This window comes from Eptatretus burgeri, chromosome 2, assembly GCF_056783735.1.
Source record: "Eptatretus burgeri isolate ZD-2024b chromosome 2, Ebu_testis_v1, whole genome shotgun sequence".
NCBI lineage: Eukaryota > Metazoa > Chordata > Myxini > Myxiniformes > Myxinidae > Eptatretus > Eptatretus burgeri.
Genome location: NC_140962.1, coordinates 113,945,968 through 113,965,467, shown reverse-complemented (window position 1 = coordinate 113,965,467; position 19,500 = coordinate 113,945,968). Strand labels below are relative to the sequence as shown.

At 46.1% G+C, this 19,500-nt stretch overlaps 1 protein-coding gene across 2 annotated transcripts in view; it reads right to left on the bottom strand.

Moving 5' to 3' along the window:
- LOC147032864 (vasculin-like) overlaps nt 1-12,937 on the bottom strand; it is a 97,189-nt gene extending 84,252 nt beyond the window's left edge. For both annotated transcript variants that reach the window (XM_085870804.1, XM_085870805.1), the window contains exon 1: nt 11,257-12,937. The gene's annotated coding sequence lies outside the window, so the exon portion shown is untranslated. The remainder of the gene's footprint in view (nt 1-11,256) is intronic.
- Between the last annotated feature and the right edge of the window lie 6,563 nt (nt 12,938-19,500).

Here is a 19,500-nt window from a genome sequence, read left to right as displayed (position 1 = left end):
TTGGCAAGCTCAGGGATGAGAGAGTCGCTGAGGAGTTTGCAAACAGGCTGAGTGGACACTTGGGGGGGGGGGGTCTGGGTGCTTTGGAGGGGGGTCCTGAAGAGTTGTGGAGTGCCTTCAAGACCACCGTCCTTGATGTTGCCGGTGGATGTCTTGGAACTGTCCGCAGGGCAAAGAAGAATTTTGTCTCTCAAGGGACACTGGATACCATTGACCAGAGTCGCAGGGCCAGGCTGAATGGCAGAGCTGAGCTGTTCAAGGAGCTGAGGGGTAAAACTGTACGTGCACTGAGGGTGGACAAGGAGGCCTATGTGCGAGCAATCTCTGAGGGGGTCGAGCATCACCTGTGGACAGGTGATTCTCGTCCCGCTTACAGGGGAATTCGCGCATTGCGTTCATATAAGCCCATCCCTCGGAGCACTGCAGTGAGAGCAGAGAGTGGGAGGCTCGACAGAGGAGTCCAAAGTGAAGGCCCGCTGGACCGGTTACTTTGAGCGGTTGTACCAGGCTGATCCCCCAGCTGTCGAGTTGGACGTCAAGGGTGTTACAATCCCTGTTGATGACCCTCGAATCAACTGTGGTCCACCTTCGCTTGTGGAAACACGGGCTGCGGTGAACCGGTTGAAATGGAGCGAAGCTCCAGGGATCTGTGGCATCCACGCTGAACTTCTCAAGGCTGGTGGAAATGCTGCACTCGCGTCTTTGCATGCAGATTTGTGCTCTGCCTGGAACACAGGCATCATCCCAACTGATTGGAAGAGAGGCCTTGTTGTTCCTCTCTGGAAAGGGAAGGGTGATCGCCAAGACTGCAACAACTACTGAGGGGTGACGCTGCTCTCAGTGCCGGGCAAGGTCTTTGCTTGGATAATTCTTGATAGGGTTCGCCACCATCTGCTTGAGCACCAGCGACCAGAGCAGTCAGGCTTTACACCAAAGAGGTCAACGATTGACCGTATCCTTGCTCTTCGTGTCCTCACCGAACGCAGACGAGAGTTTCGGCAGGGGCTGCTTGCAGCCTATGTTGATCTCTGTAAAGCGTTCGATTCAGTGAATCGGGATGTCCTCTGGAGGATTCTTGGTCTTCGTGGGGTGCCACCAAAACTGATCGATCTGATGTCTGAATTCTACTCTGGTACTGAGAGTGCTGTGAAGTGTGGTGGTACCATCTCTGACTGATTTCCAGTTGTTACTGGAGTTCATCAGGGGTGTGTACTGGCCCCCACACTTTTCAGCACTTGCATGGACTGGATTCTCGGGAGGATGTCGGAGAGATCAAGCTGCGGTGCATCGTTTGGAAATGTCAAGATCTCGGACCTTGATTTTGCAGATGATGCAACAGTCATCTTTGCGGAGACTTTAGATATCCTTTTGGGGGCCCTCGAGGTGCTGAATGAGGAGTCGGAGCCGCTGGGATTACGGGTTTCTTGGGTCAAAACTAAGATCCAAGCTTTCAGTGACTTCTTGGATGCTGCTGTCCTGTCTGTGTGTTTGTGGTGAGGATGTTGAGGTCGTGGAGAGATTCACTTACCATGGCAGTGATATTCATGTCTCTGCTGGCTGTGAGTCAGAGGTCAACAGACCTCTGGGTCAGGCCTGGGGAGTCGTGGATTCACCGGATAATGGGGTTTGGTGCTGTTGGTACCTGTGCAGGAGGACGAAAGTCCGAGTCTTCAGGTCCTTGGTACTTCCAGTCTTGCTCTATGGATGCGAGACTTGGACTCTGACCAAGGATCTGAGACGGAGACTTAATTCCTTTGGTACCAGGTCTCTTCGGAGAATCCTTGACTATCGCTGGTCGGATTTTGTGTCCAACGAGCGGTTGCTGAGAGAGACTCGGATGAGATTTGTTACCTGCATAGTCCGTGAGTGTCAGTTGCGGCTGTATGGACATGTGGCTCGTTTTCCTGACGCTGATCCTGCTCACCAGATTCTCTCAGCGAGGGAGTCTCATGAGTGGAGGAGGCCAGTGGGCCGACCACGTGCCTCGTGGTTGCAGCAGGTTGACCATCATCTCAAGAAGATGGGGATGGGCCTGGCATCTGCCTGGGGGATGGCCAGACGGAGGCCCCTGGAGTACCGGCGGAAAGTGGACACAGCGACGCGCTGTTCTGGCACATGCTCCCATACCTGACCTGTAAACATATACTTATCGAGATAACTGAGCTACGGGGAGTGCTGTCTGTGTGCAAAAGTCCACCAAATCCGAAACAATATTCCATGAAAATACGATCGCTGGCAAAAACAAAATGTCAGTCATCACATGCACACCCATTCAACGTTGGAGAAACTTGATTTTTATGATAAAAAAAAAAAAATACAAGTAAGATTTCCAAAAATAATAAGAATAAATCCCCTGGTGCGTTTTACTCAACTGAAGATGCTGCAATGTCTGTGTATTTCCTTTGTTGGTGAGCATACATTGACGTTGTAATCAAGATTCATTTTGTTTATAGTCTGACGTCCCATGGATGCAGTTTCCAGGTATATAATAATATTTTCATTTTATCATTTCCCACGTTTGTGTCAACTTGATGGCAAAATACACCACCCAGAGGCACCGACCGGGGAGGATTTTAGATGCAGAGACTTGAGGAAATTTTCATTTTTTCCAATGCAAGTGCACAGATGCTTCTTTTTCCATTGACAACACAAAATGTAGGATTTTAAAAAATAATTATTTGGGAAACGGAAAAAGACTTAAACGGAACATCACTGGCTCCAGTTGTAGTCTTGTGGAGTTCGTAGGTGCTCGAGGACATATTGGTGGGTCACACCCTGAAGGATATTGAAAAATATGAGGTAGCAGTAGAATTGTTGAATGCATGTATAAAACCATAGATACTGAGTGGTGGTACAAAAGTACATGCAGTAACTCAGGAAAGAACCAAGGTGGGGGAAAGATGCTATTTTACAAAGCCAGGATGGATAAAGTATTCACCAGGATAGAAAATCTGAGCCAGAAAGTGTAAAAGTTGTTGGTTGTGTGTTCCGTGTGTGCGCAAACACGCACGCACGCAGTACCCATAGAAAGTCTACACCCCCCTTTCAAATTTTTCACCTTTTAGCCGAGAATGAAATTACATCAAATCGGACTTTTTCCGCTTTCATTTACACATTGTAACCCACAACTTCCAAGTGAAAAATAAATTCTACAAATTTCAGAAAATAAATTAAAAACACATAACCAGAATATCTTGGTTGGATAAGTGTCCAGCCCCCTTATCGTAACAATTGTAAATTAGCTCCGAGGGTATAACCAATCACCTTCAAAATCACACACCAAGTTAGTTGGCCTCGACCTGTGTTAAATTATCGTGATTCTGATTAATTACCTCCGCCACCGTTGGTGAAGGAGGTTATGTTTTCACCTGTTTATCTGTTTATTACAGCGCGTGCGCTGTATACAATTGCACCGAGTTTGAAATGTCCCCGGTGTCTACCACGTCTCTGGTGTCACCTCCCCCCCCCCCTCATGTGCCTCAAGACAGCAATGACGGCCGTCCGGTAGATGCAGTGCGTATTCTCAACGGAAATAGAGAGAATTGACGGAAATACCCGAGTATTTCAATGGAAATTTGTGAAACTAATGTGTTATATATGTGAAAACCATTTCATTTATTGCTTGACGGGAAAAAACCAAGAAACACGCACCCCTCATGTACAAACGAACGAAAGACGTCATTTCCGCCCACCATCCCATTTCGCGCCGATCGCCGAATGCTGAAAGCTAAGTTCTTCTTATGCTATCATTCTTTTGCTGCCTCCTGCCACGCTGTATCGAACGATTTCATTCCTTCTGTTTATATATATATATATATATATATATATATATATATATATATATATATATATATATATATATATATATATATATATATATATATATATATATATATATATATATATATATATATATGCTTATCACAAAAAACAAGATTTTTACATTTCAAATATTAAGTACGCTTTTTAATTGTTTTTCAACTGAAAAAGCATAAATTGCATATTTTAACATTAGTGTACTCATTTGCTTCACCACACGCACTGTATTGAAGGATTTCACTTGTTTGTTTTGTGTTGTGTGGACGGAAAGTTGCGGACAGATCCAGATGAAATTTTGTAGACAGGTTGGGTGTGTGACAAGGACGAACTGATTAGATTTTGGTGAAAATTCAAATCCAGATACGATAATTTTTTTCAGCGATTCCTCACCATCGATATATAGCATGGTATCTCAAAAGGTTGTGGACGGATTCGGACGAAACTTGGTGGACAGGTTGAGTGTGTCACAAGGACGAATCGATTTGATTTTGGTCATCAAAATACAGGTAAAATTGCCAAAAATAATAGTACAAAAAAAAAAACCCTGGTGTGTTTATGCAACTGGAGATGCTGTCATGTGGGTGTACTCCAGATCTAGATAAGAGAATGAATTCATCTTTAAAGTGATTCTTCACCATTGAGAGATCGGGCCAAAAAGGATATAGTGGTATATCGCATGTTTTTAAAATGTATTGGGCCTGATATGTTCTCGTGGCTCAGGCATTACGTGGCGGAGGTATGCGCTCTACTGAGAGCCCTTCTCGTTAACCTCCGCCATCGAAGATGGATGGAGGTTACTGTTTTCACCCCTGTCTGTTTGTTTGTGAACAGTATTACGGAAAAACTCCTGGACGGATTTTGACGAAACTTGGTGGGGGAATAACGTATGGTCCAAGGATCATGTCATTAGATTTTGGACTTGGTCCAAAAAAAAAAAAAACTTGGAAAATTTTGCAACTTTCTTTTAAAAAAATTTCGATTTTGTTTTAAAAAAATTTGAATTTTTTTTTTTTACATTTCTACATGTTTTAAGTGATTTCCACCCCCCGCCCCCCCCCAAAATTTGTTCGAGAAAAAAACCCCAGAAATTTTGCAACTTTTTTTTCAAAAAAATTTCGATTTTTTTGGGGCATTTCTACATGCACGTCCATCTAGTTTAGTTTATTCGATCGTGGTTCAGTAGAGTCTGATCCGTTTTGACCTACAATGAATAGGATATCACGTTCACTTGAGTGACCTAGCAGTATTGGCGGCGGAGGTTTTGCACTCTACCGAGTGCTCTCCCTCTAGTTTCAGAATAAAATCAGCTGTTCCTGGAGGTTTCCTCTGCTGAGTAGTGCATTCCACAGCAAAGACTCAACCATGAGCTTCAGGGACTTTCAATGGACCTCCAGGATAAAACTGTGGAAAGGAACAGATCAGGGGATGGGCATAAAAGTAATTTTAAGGATCTTGAATATCCCAAGGAGCACAGTCAAGACAATCATTAAGAATTGGAAGGTGTTTGGTACCACCAACACCCTGCCGAGATCAGGCCGTCCCTCCAAACTGGAAGACCAAGCACAGATAAGACTGATCAGAGAGGCCACCAAGAGGCCAATGGGAACTTTGAAAGGGCTACATGCCTTTATGGCAATGAGCGGTCAGGTCACTGTGTGCATGTGACAACAATATCCCAAACATTCCACAAGTCTGGCCTGGACGGTAGGGTGGCAAGAAGGAAGCAATTACTTAAGAGCCCACCTTGAGTCCCGTTGGAGGTATGTAAAAATAAAAAAATAAAAACTCCCAAGATTCTGAAGCCATGTGGCAAAAAGTTTTGTTGTCTGACGAAACCAAGATGGAACTTTTTGGCCTAAATGCAAAACACGCCATTTGGCACAAACCCAACACAGCACATCACCAAAAGAACACCATCCCTACTGTGAAGCATAGTGGTGGCAGCATCATGTTACGGGGATGCTTCTCATCAGCAAGGACTGGGGCACTTGTCAGGATGGAAGGGAAAATGGATGGAGCAAAATACAGAAAAATTCTTGGGGAAAACCTGCTGCCCTGTACAAGAAAGCTGCAATTGGGAAGTTCACCTTTCAGCATGACGACAACCCAAAGCACACAGCCAAAGATACACTAGAGTGGCGAAGGAACAAAAATATTAATGTCCTTGAGTGGCCCAGTCAGAGCCCCGACCTAAATCCAATTGAAAATATGTGGCACGACTTGAAGATCGCTGTCCATCAACACTCCCTACGCAACTTAAGTGAGCTTGAATTCGTTTTGTGCAGAAGAATGGGAAAATATTACCCAATCAAGGTGTGAAAAGTTGGTGGAGACCTATCCCAACAGACACAGAGCTGTAATAGCTGTGAAAGGTGTTTCCACCTAGTATTAACTCAGGGGGGGGGGGGGATGCACAACCAAAATTTGGAGAATTTTTTTTCACTTGGAAGTTGTAGGTTACAATCTGTAAATAAAAGTGGAATAGATCTGATTTGATGCAATTTAATTCCAGGCTGCAAGGCAACAAAAAGTAAATATTTTTAAAGGGGATGTAGACTTTCTAAAAGCAATGTATTTGTGCATGTGTGATATACACACACAATTCCAGCAATCTCTGTGTGTGTCTGTCTGTCTGTCTGTCTGTCTGTGACCGCCGGGTCGATCTGATTGAAACTTGCCAGGAATATTGCTGGGGACCCGCGGATGTGCCTTTTCGAGGTTTGAGAGAGAGGCTGCACATACTGGCACTCACCTACGGGCCCGTACTGGTATAAATAAATCCATCCATTGGGACCGTACTCTGTGCAGAGCGTTGGTGCTGCCTAAGCAGTCCCCTTGGCTATTGGACACAATCTTGGATGGGACGCCACTCCGACACAGGAGGCCAGCAAGCTGGTACTTATTTTGTCGACCTTGGAAGGATAATAGGCTGAGTTAACCCCACCTGGTGTTAATCCAGCAGCCAATGGAGCTCGAACTCAGGACCCTAGGATCTCAAGCCAGCCGCCCTAACCACCATAAATATATATATATATATATATATATATATATATATATATATATATATATATATATATATATATATATATATATATATATATATACAGTAGACTAGGCGTAAGTCGTCACCATCGGGACCGAGAAAAAAGTGACGACTTACGCGTATGCGAACATTCATGATGACTGTGGGGTGAAGGATGAAGTCGCGCGTGGCCTGGACACGTATGTGTGAGAGCCGGCTATTGTACCAAAAGGAAAACACAATCCTCGGGGCTTGGGCGGGTTCATTGGTGAGTTGGAAAGTGATCAAGCAAAGATGGAATTCATGAATCAGTTTATCAAAAGTAAACATAATGAACAACTGTAAGACAACAACTTCGCCTGCTTATCACCATGATGGGATTGACCAACGAACCCCAGAGACTTTTCTGGCGGCATCTGCCAGAGAAGCCCAGTCTCATCGGCATTGTACATGTCCCGAGGCTGATACCTTTCCAAGATGTCTTTCAATTTGCCATCCTTCCAGTCGTGCACCACTGCTGAATCCACGCTGCCTGATTCGCCGCACTTCTTGACCTTGCCGATTCCCCACCTCACTTTGAATCTGTCTATCCAGTGCATCGGCAAGGTCTCGGCATCATCATACCAGAGGTCCGCAGCGAATTTACGTGCCTTCAGCAGCAACATTTCACCGTCCAACCGAATATTTGGCTGAGCCGACGTTTGCCGAAACCAGATGATGAGCACGTCATCGACATCTTCAAAGGACACACATTTCACACTTACCACCGGCCTCGCGATCTTCTCCACTTGTCCAAACATCGTGCCCTTATTCAAGATATCGTTCAATGTCTGCCGTTTGATGTCCAACTTCTCAGCTATGGCTGTTTTCTTCATCAGTGGGTTTGCCTCGCAAAACTGGATAATGTCGTATTTTTCTTGGTAGGTTTTAGTTGTAAGCTTACACTGAGTCACCATTGTCCTGCCTGCAGTGCGATCAACGTGTGTACGCAGTTATAAATAGCCTATCACTGGCGGTGTACACCAAAGAGAGAGCATCACGATTCCATGAAATCGGGATTCTCACGAGGCAGCAGTTCCGTGCGACGAGTTAGGAGTGGTAATTTACTTGAGTTTCCATTACGTGGGAACGGACAACATCTGACGACTTAGACGAAGTGACGACTTAGAGAGGGATGACCCTTTATTCATAGGGACTTAACATGAGATAAATTCGGGACTTTTACACGCTGCCGACTTACGCCTAGTCTACTGTATATAAAAAAACAGATGTATTACTAAATATATTTTGTGTGCTCATCCCGTGTCCTTTGAAAGGGTCTCCGCTGTCATAGGATAACGTTACTGTCAGAATGGTTAGATTGAAGCTTGAGGTCTCGCATCTTCTTCCTCAATCCTGGGAAGACTGGCTTTTAAGACTGGTACCTTTAACATAAAAAGGACACGAATTGTTGTTCGAAGTAAATAGATTATGACCTTTCCATCGGTATGATTTTCATTATTCTACGACAGCAGGAAACACAAAAAAAAAAAAAAAAATCAAGGTCATGCTCCCTGCTTCTTCTTCTTCATGTGACACTGATACACCACCTTTTCCTAATAGATTTACAATTTAACAATACGCTCAGTACAAATTATTCGCATATTTATGTGTTACATAGAGTGGGGAAAAAATAAATAAAGAGGACAATGGTTTGCGTATTAAAATTATGGCTCAACACATTTTGTCACCCTTATGCTCAAGAAACGTTCATCTTCCACCCATCCCAAAAAGTGAAACCTAAAAAAAAATCAAAGCAAAACAAACCGGGCTGATTAGTTTACGTTTTGTATCCCACTGACAAGACCGGATCTGGATTTGAACCTGAGCTAAAATTTAATCGGCTTGTTCTCGTCACCTAACCAACTCGCCCACCAATTTTCACCCAAATCCATCCATAGCTTTTTGATATATCCTGCATTACGTCATTTTTAGCCCCATCTCCCAATGGTGAAGAATCGCTTGAGAAAATTCTCAGATCCAGATCCAGATATTCACTGAAATATAATCATTTCATCCTTGTCACATTTCCAAGCTTTCCACAAAATTTCATCAAAATCCACCCACAAATTTTGAGATATTTTGTTCACAAACAAACAATCTAGTAGGGCACTCGGGTAGAGCGCCAGCTCTAAATACGGAGATCTGAGCACAAAAAAAAACTCTGCCACGTAATGCGTGATCCGCAACAACATACCAGGCCCAATACATTTGTGAAATATGTGATACGTCGTTTTTCGCCCTATGTCTCAATGGTGAAGAAGCACTTTATAATGAAGTAACTCTCGGATCCAGGTCCGGATCCTCACCAAAATCTAATCGGTTCGTCCTAGTCACACACCCAACCCGTGCACAAAATTTCATCCGAATCCGCCCACAACTTTTTGGTTCACGGGCGCCAGCAGTGACCACTATTTTCGTTGCGTCTGTGTGTTTGCGACTCTCTCCAGAGCATAGCTCCGTGATAGATGCGATCTTGATGAAACGTGGACACAAGCTAGATATCATGGTCTCGTTGTGTCTTGTATTGAGGGCGTCCCACGCCCACTTGAACTTTTTTTTTTCCTCGCAATTTCATTTCCTCGAAGCTGTGTGTAATGTCAACAAGTACAACATATAAAAAAAATCCGATTTGATTTGATCAATTTTGACGGAAGAGATAGGTTTTTACGGTAGGGCCTCCTCAATAATGCACACGAACCATCGTCGCCTCCTGGCTTGTAGGAAAATGTTTTTTTTTTTTGTTTTTTGTAATTTTTCATTCCAATATTCGGATCTTCAACATCAAATCATTTCGCCGTCAGCACACACCGACAACCCGTCCACCAAATTTCATACAAATCCACAACTTTTTGAGATATCCTGCACTCAAACAAAACAGGAATGAAAATATAACCTCCGTCGATCGCAGTCGGCGGAGGTAATAAATATTCAGACTGCGCACCTGTCAAACTTAAACAATGTTGACTATTCTACAACAAAGCCTTCTATAAACAGCCATCATTTCACTGAGACATGATGAATTGGATTACCACAACAGCACGACAAAATTTAAAACAGGAAAGTTAGCTTCTGCCTCATTCAGCGAAAAAGATGAAGGCGCTTTTGCTTCGCTGAAAAGTGCTTCTTAAAAGCTAAATATGTAGCGTGGAGGAAATGTAAGTAGCGTTTACTCGAGTCTGCAGTCGTCGATTTACTGTTCTACTGGCTTTTTGACACACATGGCAAACAGAAAGCTGACCTAGAGGTGTTTGCACCCTCAGCTCTAAGTCATCCAGCCTGGGTTTGAATGTCGACCCAGCTAGAAACTCTCATCGAGGTGTTACACAGGCAGGAGGGTTTATCAAGATTTGTGAGGTCCCTCAGACGGACGTGAAACTTGGCGTCCCATTTGCCAGCATTAGCTGGTGGACGTTAAAGATCCCACGGCGTCCTTCACAAATACATAGTCGGCGAGCTATCGCCGGCAGCATGAACAAATTGCAAATTCATGCGTTAACCAGGGGGGTTTTTGAAGGAGAAGTTGTGGGAAGACAGGAGGAGAGAGAGGATGGCCGGGGAGGGGATGAGATGGGATTCGGCAGCGAGTGCAGCGTGTGAAAAGAAAACATCAAAGTTACTTGCCAGCCACAGCATTGGCAGATTTAGGACAGCAACACAAGCATTTACACAAAGCCAGCAAAACATTTCGGGATTTCGGAAATTATGTTGGTCGGTTGTGTGTGTCGTTCTGTGTGTCTGTCTGCGTTTGTGTGTTTGTTTACCCTGGAGCAGCCACACCGTTTCAGCGATCATGACCAAACAGGGTACAGACGTCGTCCATGGTCCAACTTGGACACGTCGTTTTTGGTGAATCCAGGTCAAAGGTCAAGGTCACCGAAAAACCGAAATTCTAATTTTTTTTTCAATAACGTCCGCTAAAATGGTCGTATCGACTTCAAACCAAATCCAAAATGTGCATCTTCCAATCCTGCATCCAACCATACGTCTCATTGGGGGTGTCACACCAACACCCTTCTTAGCGGGAGGGGGTCGAATGTCGGGGGGGGGGCTGGGGGGGGGGTCGGGTCAAAACATTCAAATTGCGATAAAAACGCCATTTCAAGTCCGATTGACTTCCAAGTTATGATCATGACCAAACTAAGTGCTATAACTCATCAAACAGTCGCACTATTGACTTATAAAAACCAAATTGATTTCCAGGTTTTTTTGGGGGGTTTTTTTTTTCAGAGATCATGGAGATATGACAAAGTTATCCCGGCAATTCCTTGCTCAACGAGCAATTTCATTTTGCTCGTTCCTCAAGCGCAACATTTATAAAATATCTCGCTGTACTAATAAAGGGAAAGTGTGTGCAGGCAGCGGTGGCAACCTACCAGTAAGCAGAGAAGTTTCAGCCAGAGGCGGCACAAACCCGACTCACTCTGTCGCCGCTCGGTTACAGGAGAGGCAGAGGACCACCGATGTCGGGGGACTCAGGTGGTGAAGCTCATCCCACCCCAACCCCCCCCCCCACCCCAACTCCCGGGAACCCCCCCCCACCTCTTACTATTCTGTTATATCCCTTTTATTCGTTAATCCCGCGTTTAAACAGCAAGCAAAAATAATAATAATAATAATAATAATAATAATTCGTGAAAATACACACAACAAATGGCCAAGTTCAGAGGTCAATGACGATTCGCCCCCTCCCGACGCACGAGGTCCAATCGAATCATCCCAACATCGGGTCCAAGATAACGCAACAGGAGGGGGAAAAAAAAAAAAGGCAAAGGGGGACGAAAAAGCGGTTCGAGTTCGGTCCACGAGATCACTTCGAAGCGAAGCTACGCCATGTGTGCGCCAAGCAACACGGGCACGATGCGGAACCCTGGGCGAGTCACTTCATCAGAGGTCGCGATCGGTGTCCGCCGAGGGAAAGGAGCGACCGACGGCGTCGCCAGCCCGAACGTGCGCGACGAGAACGTCGACAACGAGAGCACGGCCCCGCAACATGGATACCGTGAAAACTCCGGTGGGGAAGCGTGCGTGCGTCGGTCAGTTACAACCTGACGCTTACAAACACCGAGCTCGGATACGCTGGTCAACACACGGCGGCACTGCGACCCGTCGCCGCGTCATACAAAGGAGGTGTGTGTGCGCGTGTGTGTACCAGTCATCAATCAAAGCGTCCACCTCTCTGGAGCTGCAACAATCGCGAGGAAACATGCAACAGGTCACCGGCGTGCTCTGGCTCGTGCACGAGGCATGGAGGAGCACGCGACGACGGCACGCGATCAGGCGAACGACAACGACGACAACAACGACAACGACAACGACAACAACAACAAGAAGCTCGAAATTTGTCAACAAAAGAAATAAAAATTTCAAAAAAAAAAATAATAACAACCACCACAACAACCACCACAACAACCACCAAACCCAAACGTCGAAAAATAATAATTAATGAAACTTTCCAACTTTCGAATCGCGTGAAACACCCAAAGAAACGTAACCTCGGCCAATTAAAAATGGATATACATCCCGAACGTGGAGCAACACGATCGAATTCGGAATCTACTGCGGCGCAGCAGCAGCAGCAGCAGCAGCAGCCGCCAAAAACGTGGGGAAAGGAAACGCGTGGACGGCAAAACGATCAGCTGGAAGTCGAGGGGATCATGGAGTGTGAAGGAAACGCGCTCGGGGTCAAGAGCGAGCCGTCAGCCGGTCACAGCGACGGAGCACCCAAGGAACAAAGACACCCGGACTGACGGAGTACGAGGCGGCGGCAAAATCGGAACGAGTAATCGCTCCTTGACCACCGACCAATAGGACTAGGCGACAAGGCCAAGGCCTTCCCTCGACAGTGTGGTAAACAAAGCGAATTGAAGCCTTTCAAAGAGCCCGCGCCACTCCCCTCAAGACGCCTTAAACTCTCTGCAACCGCCGAACCACGACGCCCGCGTCTCAAACCCTCTTCGAGCACCCTCAGACTTCACAGAGCACAAAGAGACGCTTTAACACCTCGCTTCCACTTCCAGCAAAATGGCGATCACTGTATCCCACAATGCCGTGCGCGTCGCGAGAACGCGACGACTGCAAATATCGCGAGATTTCGCAGAAATCGCCTCGACTGCAAATATCGCGAGATTTCGCAGAAATCGCCTCACTTCCGAGAAATTATTTTTTTTTTGATTTTGATTGTTCCAAAATATTCAAACTTCACTTGTTATTTTTTTTGTTTAATTAAATGTTACAGAGGGGTTATTATTTCGCTCTGGATGTGAGGAACATTTGCTTTCAATCAAATATGTTTTCTTCATCTTCTCGAACATCTTGATGTTTTTAACAACCGAAATACGCTTAAATACGGAGATCGGAGCACATGACATAAACAATGTTAATTTAAATAAACTATTTGGGAAACGAAAGGATCAGACACGATCGGACGATGTTCTACCTTTGGGGGGGGCAGCGCTGTGTTAAATGGGGAAGTTTGAAAACATCAGTCAAGGCTCATCTATTAATTACGTACTTTAACCGTTGATGGTGACGGGGTTTTTGGGAGAGAGGGAAGGAGAGGAGGGAGGAGAGGGGAGGAGAGGGGGAAGGAGAGGGGGAGGAGAGGAGAGAGGAGGGGGAGGAGAGGAGGGAGGAGGAGGTGGAGGGAGGAGAGGGGGGGAGGGGAGGAGGGGGGAGGAGAGGGTGGAGAGGGGGAGGAGGGGGAGGAGAGGAGAGGGAGGGAGGAGAGGGAGGAGATGGAGGAGATGGAGGGAGGAGAGGGAGGGAGGGGAGGGAGGAGGGGAGGAGAGAAGGAAGAGGGAGAGGAGAGGGAGGAGAGGGGGAGGAGAGGGAGGAGAGGAGGGAGGAGAGGGAGGAAGGAGAGGGGAGGAGGGGAGGGAGGAGAGGAGGGAGGAGAGGGAGGAGAGGAGGGAGGAGAGGGGGAGGGAGGGGAGGAGGGGGAGGAGAGGAGGGAGGAGAGGTGGGAGGAGAGGAGGGAGGAGATGGAGGAGATGGAGGAGATGGTGGGAGGAGAGGGAGGGAGGGGAGGGAGGAGGAGAGGAAGGAGAGGGAGGGAGGAGAGGAGGAGGAGAGGGGGAGGAGAGGGAGGAAGGAGAGGGGGAGGAGAGGGAGTGAGGAGAGGGGGGAAGAGGAGAGAAGAGGGAAGGGAGGGAAGGGAAGGGGAAGGAAGGGGAAGGAAGGGGGAGGGAAGGGGAGGGAAGGGGGAGGGAAGGGAAGGGGAAGAAAGGTGGAGGGAAGGGGAGGAAACAAGAGATCCCTCAGTGAAGTAACTACCTGACTCAGTGACTATCGACATCATCCCCTGGGAAGAGCTACCTGCCTGATTCGTGGCATAACCAACATATCCTTTTTGTGGATCGTTCCCCATTTAATTCCTGCAGGCAGGGGCATTGAGAGCCAGCACACACCTCAAAGTCAACAACCTCTGGTCCCACACCCCCACCCTTTTGGTTCACGAAAAAATATTTTCACGAAAAAAATAAGTGACCACTATATTCGTTATTGTTGTGTGTGTGTCTGTCTGTATGTCTGTCTGTCTGTCTGTCTGTCTGTCTGTCTGTCTGTCTGTCTGTATGTCTGTCTGTCTGTCTGTCTGTCTGTCTGTCTGTCTGTCTGTATGTCTGTCTGTCTGTCTGTCTGTCTGTCTGTCTGTCTGTATGTCTGTCTGTCTGTCCTGGGCATAGCTCCGTGGGTTTTGATCCGATCCTGATGAAATTTTGGTGGGAGGTTTATATCATAATCCAGTTGTGTTTTCCTGAAAATGGGCGTGGTGCGCCCATTATGGGCGGAGCCACGCCCAAAAAACATGTTTTTAGGGAGTAGCCGATTTCAATTTGCATCTTCTCCTTGGGGGTTTGTCGAATCTGGCAGGGGTTTCAGTATTTGTTTAGCCCAATAGCACCTGCATAACCCCACGGAGCTCGATTTTTCATTTTCGTCCCAAGGTCAAGGTCACAAGGTCACGAACTTGGAAAAATTTCGAATTTTGACTTAAAAATCAGACGACCACCCAAACTTTGAGAGCTAGGATGACAATTTTTTTATGCATAATCTTGAGGTCATTCCCCACCTAAAGTCTTGAAACCATTTTGCTCTATCTCGAACACCTTGCCCGTGGCGCCCCCTTCAAGTTTGTTTTTACGTATGGATAATCCGAGGATAATCCGATAATCCGATGAGTGCGAAATACCATATAGCCTATTTGACGTTATATTGTTCCTGGAATGTTCTAGAGGAAGTTTTGCACCAAAGGTCATATCCTTGACCTTTGACCTTTAACGTTCACAAAGGTCAAATTTTCAAAGTTGTGTGAATCGAACCGGGTTTTCGACCTTCTTCGACGAACTAACTCCAATAAGCTATAGCACGTATCCTGTTTCCTTATTTTAATGTCCACAACATTGTTTTGGGACCTTTAAAGGTGATGCAAAGGTCAAATTTTGAAAGTTGTTGAACAAAACCGGGTTTTCGACATTTTGCAGCTAATAACCTGTCACTCGTACCACATCATGTTGATCATTTTTATAACTTGGTCAAACATTATCACATTGTCTCATCCTTGACTTCTGAAACAATCTACATCGTCAAATACCGCTCGTGAACCATCGTCGTCTTCAGACTTGTCTCTCTTACATTTGTATAAAAAAAATTGCAGTTACAACAGATGCTTGGGCTCCTCCCAAGAACACAAGGGTAGTACAGCATGCACACAAGATGTTTTTTGAATGTCGCTTCTTTTCTATTGTTTGCGACATGGCACTTGCCATGTTAAGGGGGCCTTTTCTATGCCCCTGTGATTTTCACCGAAAAATATAATTATCTTCATGTAAAGCCAAAATAATACCCCAACAATACCATTCGGAGAATTTAGCAGTTTTCAACTGCATGATCTACAAATCCAGCAAATGTCAGGTATGTTTGAATGCTCACGAAAGATGGTACTATATAACAAGACCATGACTGAATTGCCAAGTAAATGGAGGCACTTTTATTCAGGATGAAGATCACCTTTTTAAAGAGTGGATCTAAATGGGATCTGGCTTTCACTGGGTCGTTTGAGTGTAAAAGGAAAGAAACAACTACCAATCATTCAATTTGCAATAAATTGTCGCATCATCTCAGGCATATTCATTCCGCCGAATTAAGTGGTAACTTTCACCATCAGCTCTTTTGTCACGTACATTGTACATCACGTGGCAAACCTCGTATGAAACACTATTACCCTACGTCTCCCTCACACAGTCGAACAAGAAACAAGTCTGAAGACGATGATGGTTCACGAGCGGTATTTGACGATGTAGATCGTTTCAGAAGTCAAGGATGAGACAATGTGATAATTTTTGACCAAGTTATAAAAATGATCAACATGATGTGGTACGAGTGACAGGTTATTAGCTGCTAAATGTCGAAAACCCGGTTTTGTTCAACAACTTTAAAAATTTGACCTTTGCATCACCTTTAAAGGTCACAAAACAATGTTGTGGACATTAAAATAAGGAAACAGGATACGTGCTATAGCTTATTGGAGTTAGTTCGTCGAAGAAAGTCGAAAACCCGGTTCGATTCCCACAACTTTGAAAATTTGACCTTTGTGGCCTTTAAAGGTCAAAGGTCAAGGATTATGACCTTTGGTGCAAAACTTCCTCTGGAACATTCCAGGAACAATATAACGTCATATAGGCTATATGGCATTTCGCACTCCTCGGATTATCCATACTTTGATGAAATCAGCGTAAAAACAAACTTGAAGGGGGCGCCACGGGCAAGGTGTTCGAGATAGAGCAAAATGGTTTCAAGACTTGAGGTGGGGAATGACCTCAAGATTATGCATAAAAAATATTGTCATCCTAGCTATGAAAGTTTGGGCGGTCATATGATTTTTATGTCAAAATTCGAAATTTTCTAAGTTTTTGACCTTGTGACCTTGACCTTGGGAAGAAAATGAAAACTCGGAGAACGACAAGTTTTATATAATTCATTTTGCTATTCAAATACCGAAGAACCCATTCCATTCAGTCAATTAGATCAGAGAAGATAGATTTTTAATCCGACTACCCCCTAAAAATGGTTATTTTTGGGTGTGGCTCCACCTACAATGTGCGTAGCATGCCCTCATCCAGGAAAACACAACTAGACATTGATATCGAACACATAACCAAGTTTCATCAAGATCGAATCAAAGGCCACGGAGTTATGCTCTGGACAGACAGACAGACACACACACACAGACACACAGACATAACAAATATAGTGGTCACTCTGGCTGGCGCTCGTGAACCAACAAGGCAATCGGAGATTGTAGACCCTTGCCAGGAATTGTTTGGTGCCGTGTGTTTTGTGTGGTGTTTGTATGCTGGAGCGTTACGTAATTAAGAATAGACATAACTAGAACTACCACTTTATAACTGCTGGCAGTGATGACCGGGTACCAAGACGTCCCACTTTAATGCAACATCACTTTGATTGGACACCTGGCCCTGACCCATGACATTTATTATTATTCAATTCAAGTCAGAATGGGATTAAAATGAATTCAATTCAAATCAAAAGGAAGACCAAATACTGTAGGTACAGTCCTGCATCGGAGTCATCAGAAGGAACCGAAACATGCAAAAAGCAAAGATGAAGTCATCAAGAGGAATCCTGGATAGGATTCTGATTTCAGCTGTTACTCCTCTACAATCAAACCCATCAACGCACAGCCAAAGTGAGCTTGATTTAAATAAATAAAAAACAAAGAAAAAAACACTAATTCAAAAAATTAAATAATTCTGGCTGCCAGACCATGTACCTGATCAGGTTGAAATTTAAAACATACTGTTGCGGATTCGCGCCCGCCGGCGTGCTGACGGCCACGTAACTCGAATCGCGGCACGTCGCCCACCGGACGGACAATCCAGTCGTGACCCTCTCGGACTAACGCCGGGAACCAGTCACGGGTGGACCTTTCGGTCTCACCGCGATCGAGCCAATCAGCCCCCGCGTGGGATAGGGTTGCTCGCCAAATTCGACCTACCTAAGTACCCACGCGGAGGGTAAACCGGGCGATCGCACCTCGCCGCAGGTCGACTTCGGACACGGGCCACTTAAGCGACCCGTTCCGTACTATCGGGATAACCGAGCGGTGTTATCGTCGACCTCGACGGTTTGATTAATTATCGGGCGTATTCAGCCCACTACCAACCCTTTACGTGAAGCAAGATGGGGATTCAATAGAGGAAAAGACGAAGCGAAGCGGGAGAACAGTTCAATAATAAAGCACATTTATTCGCGGCACACGGGAAGCACACATTCAATTCCACCAAAAGCACACAGAAAAGACACAATTCAATTTACACAAAAAGCAAATGCAAAAGCGAAAACACAATGCAGAGCTAATACCGACTACCGAGCACACGGCAACACTTATACAATTCTACTTCACAGACGGCGCCGACAACACATACCCAAAACCAAGGAAAAGAAATACCCTCAAGGATGAGGCGGGCCTGAGGCCGAGACCGGGTCGCGCCTACCCGTCTGGTGATGAGACGCGGAGCGGCGATGGCGCCTCAACTCCGCGGGCCTCGCGGACAGTGTCTGGTAGGGGGTGGGAAAGGGGCCCCCTTGGTCGCACTATCTCAGCGCGGGGGGAAACAGGAGGGGGTTGCTGATGCTCGGGGTATAGAGGATTTTTATTATCCCGCGACGAGCGTCTCCACCTCGGCCAGGTCGCGCTGTCGGCCTCCCTGGGGTGCAGCTCCCGACGCGAGCACCCCCTCGTCTGGTGTCGCTGCCTTTCCACAGCTCCGTCCCCTCCGTTCCGACTCCAACGCACACGACGAGCAGCTCCACCGCCCGCGAAGTCTTGACTCTCTGTTTCCGACTCTCCTACTCTCCTACTCTCCGCCTCTCGACTCCCCGACTCCTACTCCCCACCTCTCGACTCTCTTCTCACTTCTCCTCCTCTGGACTCTCCTGACTCTGCTCTTCTCTTTGACCTTTCACCTCGCTCCCCATTGGCCCGAGAAAAAGTGGGCGTGAAGGCTTTTTGATCCATAAATTTGCATATATCGATCGCCCTGGGGGCGGGGCCAATTCGCCCCTCGCTCACCGATTGGACGGGAAAAAGTGGGCGTGTGTCGTTTTTGATCCGTTTTTGAAGCACAAAATCCGTGATTTTGTACACGCTGTTCGGCGCGCGCCCTGCACGAGTCCAACACCGGTACCCACAGGCGGCGCAAGAACGGTGGCGATGCGACGGCTGCGAGGTGTGACGTGAAGGTCGTGGCGGTTGTGGTGAAGCGGTGGTTGGTGGTGGTTGATGTTGTGACTGGTGGTGGTAATCATGGCGGTTGGTCCAAAATAAAGATAGCAAAAGAAAAACGGCTATCCTGAAGAGTCGCAGCACGCATAAATGACATGTATTCCCACTAGACAACGGGTTTGGGCCTAACTACACATGTACTTACCGAGATACCTCACCTAAGGGACCTGAATGGTGGTTTGCGAATTTGGTAACCACAACACTACCCCCTCCCCTTTTTACAGACTCGTCCCGAGTCGTCAAATTTTCGTGTGCCATCATGTGTAGTTTTCCCCTAGTACATTTTACCTACGGATCCCTGAGTGCGACATTC